Genomic DNA, 8,851 nt, shown 5'->3' on the forward strand with positions numbered 1-8,851 from the left:
CCTCCGAATCCTGCCATTTGCATGGTCCGCCAGAAGTGCCATATAGTGCAGCATTACCACGGCGCAGACCTCTGTATTTATAGGGTTACGGTAATAAGACTGACCGAGAACACCTTGGATAATCAGTTTGTAATCACCCACGTAAAATGTTCTTGAACATAACCCCTTTTTAATGCGTGATTTGTCATGAAAAGCATCAAGAGTAACGGACAACGTTTGTGATGAGGAGTGTGGCTTGGTTTTCCACACTTTGACATTTGATTATGTGTTTACAGTGTCACATAAAAATATTATGTTATTGACACATGTTGGACAGATGCTTTATTCCATGCAGTCGCGCCGTCAGTGGACAGTAGGCTATGGAGTGACGGGATTAAATATAGAGATTTTTTTTTATTTGTATTCTAAGGAGATGTTTCTGGAGTAATAACTGAGAAATAACGTAGTCGATTTAAATTATTCTGATTAGGATTTAACGCATGATACGGGTTGAAATTACATTTATGAAGGGCGATGATAAAACATAATCGTTCTTCTCACTCTACAATTCTTCGGTCTGACCTCAGTTCACCACCACACCATCTGTGTCGCCAAGTCTCCTTTTCCTCAAAACCATGCGTACGCATGGGTCAGAGTTTGCTTAGGGCTGCGCACATTTTCCCGTCAAGTTGGTTTTTTATAGATCACAACCTTGGCGTGGAAAGTCCCGTACGCCAATTTCAGCCCCATTTTGTGCGTACGCAACGGTTATAAATGAGACCCCTGGGGCCTCATGTACTAAGACTTGCGTGGATTTCATACTGAAACTTGGCGTACGCCAAAACCCAGAAACTGTCTTACGCACAAATAAATTCAGATGTATCAAAGTGTGCGAACGCATGGATCCAAGCACGTTTCTTTTGTACATCTCAATCAACGTGGAATTGAGCGCAAATGCCGAGGTGCCAAACTCCTCCCTGTCCACGCCCTCATTTGAATATGCAATTTCATTTAAATAGGCCTCTGGACCTGAGATTCACCTCTTAATCCGATCACCTGGCACCATGAACAGAGGCAAAAAACGAAACTTCACGGAGTCCGAGCTCGAGATTTTGCTCCACGAGGTAGAAATGCGCAAGCATATGCTATTTGGAACCCTGTCAACAGGGATAAATGCAAAACAAAAGAGAAGTGAGTGGGAGCGTGTTTGCGAGGCCGTCAATGCAGTGGGGTCTCAGCAGCGCACACACTCTGAAATTAAAAAAAAGTGGTCAGACCTCAAGGTGGAGGTGAAGCGGAGGGTTTCTGCCCACCGCCGAAGCGTGACCGCAACAGGAGGGGGGACGGGAGTGGGGGAACTCTCCCCCTTCGATTTGAGAGTGGCCGCTTTGATCGGTGACACCAGTGGCGTAGCCAGAAACTAGTGGTGTTCCTGTTTTTTTTTCCAAATTTATTAACTCCAAAATAATACATTAACCATGTATTTTAACAGAGAACAAATGCAACCGCTGCAAAACATAAAGGGACGCAGTGCCCAGAGATGAAGAACACATAGAACGTGTGCGCATACTCATGGAGCCATACTATTACGCATGGTTAACAAACCCATTTAATCAGTATCTGAACAACACCGCTGCTGGGTTAAGAATGTAACTTATTTGCTGCTATATTTGCGCTGCAACTGAATTCACAGGGCAAGGCGGCGTGGCTCGGCTTTGAATGCATTAATTATCTCATATTAATGCATTAATGCATATGAGGCCGGTCTGGACTCATATTAATCTCATATGATGATTCCGTCCCACACAGCTGGCATGGCTCGGCTCAGGGTGGACTGGCACACTCCTGACCGATCGGCCAGCTCCCGCTGGAAGGCCCCTGTTGCCAGGAACCCCAGCGTGGTCAGCACCTGTGTGGGCACGGACAACCCCTGGCTCCTGGCTGTGTGGCGCTCTAGGGCCGGCCGCAGCTCTGCGCACAGCTCCAGTAATACTGGCCTGGGGAAACGAAATCGGCTCATGAGCCAATCATCATCATTTGCGAGTAAGTCCTCGCGTTCCCTATATATACGTTCCCCTTCGGATTTGACCATTTGCGATGTCCTCTAACAACGCTAACGCAGCCATTTTTAAAACAATTTTCTTCATCCATTGCGCATGCTTTTATAGCCACCCATATAATTGCAAGGTGTGTTAATTGTTCATTAGTGTGTCTCTGATGTGCAAATCACTCCGAGTCATTGTTTTCACCTTTTTTCCCAGCGTCACCTCTAAGTGTCGCCAAAGGAACAATAGCTGTAGAAACGTGCGTACGACAGCTCTGGAGCTGGCGTGGGGACCGCACATTTTTACGATCATTTCACGTTTTGTACATCTGAACGTGAGCGTGGAAAAGGACGTACGCCACGTTTTTGTGCGTACGCAACCTTAGTACATGAGGCCCCTGTTCTGTTCCCATCCGTTTTGTTTTCTCATCCTCCCTTCCTCTCGTCCTTGCTTTCCCTTGTTTTTCTTACTAATCTTGTATTCCTGTTTCCCTCCCCCTCCTCCCGGTTGAGTCTCGTTCAGTCAGTTCCCATCGCATGATGACAGCGCTCGTTTCTTTCCCTCTAGGGAAGGGGGAACCGATGTCAAACACCACCGCTACCACCTCCGCCCTCGGGCACAGCCAGCAGCTTTTCTGCCCTCTGCTGGCGGCCATGCGCGAGCACTCCCTCAACAAAAACAGTGGGGCCCCTGGTGGTGATCGCAGGGAGCTACATCCTGTTTGGGGTCAGCCTGAGCAAGAGGCAGACGAAGAGGAAGCAAAGTGGCAGCAAGCTAGCCGGAGGGCTGATAGAGACGGGGGGCGACGACCGTCTAGACCCCTCAGGCTCTGAACCAAGGGGTAAACCTTGGTTCACACGGCATACATCCACTTCGTTCTTTACTCGGATGCCTGCGCCCAAAGCACCCCCAAATCAACCTGCTGGCCCAAAGTTTCACCAAGATGGTGACGTCGGTGATCGCGGCGTTCGCACTGTGCTGGGCGCCGTACCACATCTTCTGCCTCATCGAGGTGTCGGCCCACTATTGGCCCCAGAGGGGGAAGCTGGTGGAGGTGGGGCTGCCCATTGCCACCTTGTTTGCGTTCCTGAACCCCGTGTTGAACCCCATCCTGTACGCCTTCAGCTGCCCCTACTTCTGCGTGCGGATCCGCCACAGCCTAGGGGCGCTGTTCGAAGGCCTGGGGGAGGAGGGCGGGGGCAGAGCGCTCGGCACGTCGATGTGGTCGAGGAGGAGGAGCAGCGTTCGAGACGCAAACCTCACGTGAACCTCCGGGATCACCAAACCATTCAGGGGAATCACACCTGGCCCCGCATTCGCTGGACCCCTTCCCGTCCTCGCCCTGCTCCTCCCAAAGCTTCCAGGTGGACTGAAGATACCGAGATGCCAATGCTAGGACCAAGTGGAGTACAACGCGGCTTTCTGAATGATAACAGTTAAGTGGACTGCATTTATGTAGAGCTATTCTAACCTGTGGCCACTCGAAGCCCTTGAAAATGTTGCCTTACATTCACCCATTCATGGACACATTCACACACCGAAGGCGGTGTCTGCCCTGCAAGGCTCGTCAGGAGCAGTCGGCGTGAGGTGTCTTGCTCAGGGAAACCTCGACCCTCAGCTAGGAGGAGCCGGGGATCGAACTAGCAACCTTCCGGTTATCTGCCAACCCACTCTACCTCCTGAGCCATATGCCATAATCTCGCCCAGTTAAACATTAAAAGTGTAGTGTGTAGGATCTAAAGTTGAGGTTGCATGTAGCAACAAACTGATTCCCTCACCTTACCATCACCCATGACTTAGCAGAAGCTACGGTGGCCTGTACTGCCATGTAGTTGGTCATAGCTTACAACTAAGACAACTAAGACACAAATAAGTCATTTTCATTACACATTTAAAATACATCCTCTCTAGAGTATTTTGTCCATTCTGGGCTACTGTAGCAACATGGTGGGCGTTGTGTGTCCATATTTAGATATAAAGGACTATATCTAAAAATGATTGTTATTCAATTCTTACTTTAATGGATTATGCACTAATTAAAATGTTGATGCTGAATGATGCTGCTAAATCCGACATACTGCACCTCATATATTTTTGGCTGACACGTACTGAAACACTCCCCCAAAACCAGCATTTCTACTTGTCTAAACAGCAGTAAATCTCTGTCTTAAATTAAATCAAATTATGCCTTAAAACCTCCTGTCACTACATGTTATAAAGGCTGATGATGATGTTTACAACTGCCTGAAACCCTGGCTCCCAGACAAGTTCCTAATTACAGTTTTTGCCAATTGCTTGAACACTATAGACACATGTTTAGACCAAAGTAACACAACTTGAGGTTTTTGTTACCTCCGGGATCTCCAAACCATTCAGGGGAATCACACCTGGCCCCGCATTCGCTGGACCCCTTCCCGTCCTCGCCCTGCTCCTCCCAAAGCTTCCAGGTGGACTGAAGATACCGAGATGCCAATGCTAGGACCAAGTGGAGTACAACGCGGCTTTCTGAATGATAACAGTTAAGTGGACTGCATTTATGTAGAGCTATTCTAACCTGTGGCCACTCGAAGCCCTTGAAAATGTTGCCTTACATTCACCCATTCATGGACACATTCACACACCGAAGGCGGTGTCTGCCCTGCAAGGCTCGTCAGGAGCAGTCGGCGTGAGGTGTCTTGCTCAGGGAAACCTCGACCCTCAGCTAGGAGAAGCCGGGGATCGAACTAGCAACCTTCCGGTTATCTGCCAACCCACTCTACCTCCTGAGCCATATGCCATAATCTCGCCCAGTTAAACATTAAAAGTGTAGTGTGTAGGATCTAAAGTTGAGGTTGCATGTAGCAACAAACTGATTCCCTCACCTTACCATCACCCATGACTTAGCAGAAGCTACGGTGGCCTGTACTGCCATGTAGTTGGTCATAGCTTACAACTAAGACAACTAAGACACAAATAAGTCATTTTCATTACACATTTAAAATACATCCTCTCTAGAGTATTTTGTCCATTCTGGGCTACTGTAGCAACATGGTGGGCGTTGTGTGTCCATATTTAGATATAAAGGACTATATCTAAAAATGATTGTTATTCAATTCTTACTTTAATGGATTATGCACTAATTAAAATGTTGATGCTGAATGATGCTGCTAAATCCGACATACTGCACCTCATATATTTTTGGCTGACACGTACTGAAACACTCCCCCAAAACCAGCATTTCTACTTGTCTAAACAGCAGTAAATCTCTGTCTTAAATTAAATCAAATTATGCCTTAAAACCTCCTGTCACTACATGTTATAAAGGCTGATGATGATGTTTACAACTGCCTGAAACCCTGGCTCCCAGACAAGTTCCTAATTACAGTTTTTGCCAATTGCTTGAACACTATAGACACATGTTTAGACCAAAGTAACACAACTTGAGGTTTTTGTTACCATACCTTAAACACATGTAACCATACCTTAAACAAAAGCCCTGCTTTGCACTTTAGGTGCAATTTTGCAACACACTTGCTCCTGCACACTACACACTATTTCATACATAAGACATTTAGTTCAAAAATGAAATCTCAGTGTACCATTGGGAAAACACATCTATTCAAAATACAAAACACATTGGGCAATTGAAAATACTTAAACACACACTTACAAAACTGAACACCTATCAGCCAGCTACAAAAATGCCAAAGGGCAATTGTGCACATCCCGGGGCAGCACGGGGGAAATATGTCATTGTGTGCTGCCATAAGCCTTCGAGGGTAACTGCACCATCATGCAAAATAGGTCCCTACAATACCCAACATATCATTACACTTCTAGATGCACTTCATGATGCAGCTGAACAGGACAGATCAGAGCAGCCCAGGTTTGTTGTTCTCTGGGATAATGTTAGTTTCCATCGTGCTGTTTTGGTCCGGAACTGGTTCACCAACCATAAACAATTTGTGTTTTTTTGGCTCAAAGATGGCGTGCATATGACCGCCAACCACATGCCTGCATGCCTCTTCTGCAGGCAATGGAACAGGCCTCCGGAGACATTGAGGTAAGGTCAATCCATGGATGGATTTGGCACACAAGGCGAGGATCCATAAGCCCACCCACCCACAATTGCCTTGTTTTCCTGTGTTTACAATACAGTCGTTTTTGGTGGTCGTGAAAACATGATTTGAAGTGAAGAACTGAAGAAAAACAGTGAACATGAAAGACTGCAGTGTTTTATACAAAGTAGACTAGTGTGTTGCTGCTGATCTGAAAGTGTGTTCATATGATGCAAGTGTGTATCATTTTGTCATCAGAGTGACATTTTGACAAAGGATAGTTAAGTTTCGATAGCAGAGTTTCAATTTGACATAGATGTGAACTGTATATATTTTTCAGTGTCGTGTCTTATTTGCTTGTGTATTGAGTTTTGACACAATGAGCCAAGTTTTTTTCAAAACGTGTTCAAGCAACGAGAACCATGACAAGTCGTAATTAATATCTTAAGTCATTTCAACTGTCAAGACAAGTCTTAATTATTGCCAAACAACTCAAATAGTCCGGAATTACAGTTTTTTTCAATTGCTTGAACACAAATTTCGCAATGCTTGGCTCATTGTGTCAAAACTCAACACACAAGCAAATAAGTCAAAACACTGAGAAATATATACAGTTCACATCTATGTCAAATTGAAACTCTTATATCGAAACCTAACAATCCTTTGTCAAAATGTCACACAGAAGACAAAATGATACACACTTACATACATTAATACACTTTCAGATCAGCAGCAGCACACTAGTCTACTATAAAACATTGCAGTCTTCCATATTCACTCTCTTTATTCAGTTCCAAAGAAGGCACACGTTCAAAACAACCAAAAAATCATGCAATCAATACTGTACATTGCAGTACGGTCCTTTCAGTGCAGTAAATTCAGTTTACAGGAAGCAAAAATAAACGTGTGTGTATGTAGTAGTAGTGTCAAAACTCAACACACAAGCAAAGTATTTTCAATCACCCCAGGTGTTTTGTATTTTGAATAGATGTGTTTTCCCAATGGTACGTGGGCTGGCACAAGGTGTCCTGTTACAGGGACGTATGACACAAAACCTAACAAACTACAACGTATGAATACACACACACACGCACACACAGACACACAAACAAATCCAACTGCCTTCTGCCTCTGTTACACAACCCCAGATCTATGTTGATGTGTATATGGTATGACGGAGGGGTCCTCTGTGTAGTGCTGCAGTATAGTGAGTGGTTATGAAACACGTAAACGGTTATTGATAGGGCTTATTTTCACAGGCGCGTATTTCTAGACCAAAAAATAACAATTTAAGCGAGGTACATTTTTGGTGTGTGTGTGTGTGTGTGTGTGTGTGTGTGTGTGTGTGTGTGTGTGTGTGTGTGTGTGTGTGTGTGTGTGTGTGTGTGTGTGTGTGTGTGTGTGTGTGTGTGTGTGTGCGATTACATAAGTGCTTTGTGCATTTATTTTGAATGCAATAAGCAAAGAACAGCATTCTGCCCTATAGTGCAAAGAGGATTTAGGACAAACCGACATCAGAGTCAGAACAGAGCAGAACCAGGACAGACAGAGAGAGAGAGAGAGAGAGAGAGAGAGAGAGAGAGAGAGAGAGAGAGAATAATGATGGGATTATTTTACATGTGTGAAAATGTGCATGGTGGAAGCTGTGCTTACAAGTGGTGTTGAGGCAGAATTGACAATTGATCATATGTATATAGTTTTGGAAACATCTTTTTTTTGGTTAATGAATTCCAGGCGACTGGTTAGGTTAGTGTGACCTATTCTCCTGCCAACATCAACCAGTGGCTCGTGCATGTGTGTGTGTGTGTGATGTGATGTGTGGTGTGTGTCTGCGTGTGTGTGTGTGTGATGTGTGTGTGTCTTTGTGTGTGTGTGTGTGTGTGCGATGTGTGTGTGATGTGATGTGTGAAGCGTGTGTGTGTGTTTGTGTGTGTTGGGGGGGATGTGTACGATGTGTGTGTCTGCGTGTGTCTGTGTGTGTGTGTGTGATGTGTGTGTCTTCATGTTGTGCGTTGGTTAGTCTCCATCCGTACGCAGGGTGCGCGGGAGAGCCGGAGGATAGGAATTATGATCAGAGCGAGGGAGAATGTAACGTGCACATAGGCAGAGGGTTTATAAAGTAGGGAGGAAGAGGAAGGCAGGGGGGGGTGAGGGTTAAGCAAAGGAGGAGCAACAACAGGAGATCTCCCGGTAATCACGCCGCCGCTGAACCCAGCGCCGTTGAGGAATAAAGTGAAAGAGGGGATAAGAGCGGGAAGGGGCAGCAGATCCCATTTGTGCGCGCGTGTGATCATGAACGAGGCACGGAGCACATCGTCCACAGACGTGCCGGAGGGCAAGCTGGTCAAAAAGGTATTTTTGGCTGGTGTTAGTGTGTATGTGTTTGTGTATTTTATTTTTGTGTGTGTGTCTGTGTGTGTTTGTTGGTTTGTGTCATTTATTCGTTTTTGTGTGTGTGTGTGTGTGTGTGTGTGTGTGTGTGTGTGTGTGTGTGTGTGTGTGTGTGTGTGTGTGTGTGTGTGTGTGTGTGTGTGTGTGTGTGTTTATGTGTGTGTGTTTGTGTTGGTTTGCTTGTGTACTTTATTTGTTTGGATGTATGTGTGTGTGTGTGTGTTTATGTGTGTGTGTTTGTGTTGGTTTGCTTGTGTACTTTATTTGTTTGTATGTATGTGTGTGTGTGTGTGTGTGTGTGTGTGTGTGTGTGTGTGTGTGTGTGTGTGTTTGTGTAGGTTTGCTTGTGTACTTTATTTGTCTGTGTTTGTGTGTGTGTGTGTGCGTGTGTGTCTGTGT

Source organism: Gadus macrocephalus, chromosome 3 (genome assembly GCF_031168955.1).
Source record: "Gadus macrocephalus chromosome 3, ASM3116895v1".
In the NCBI taxonomy this organism is placed as follows: Eukaryota; Metazoa; Chordata; class Actinopteri; order Gadiformes; family Gadidae; genus Gadus; species Gadus macrocephalus.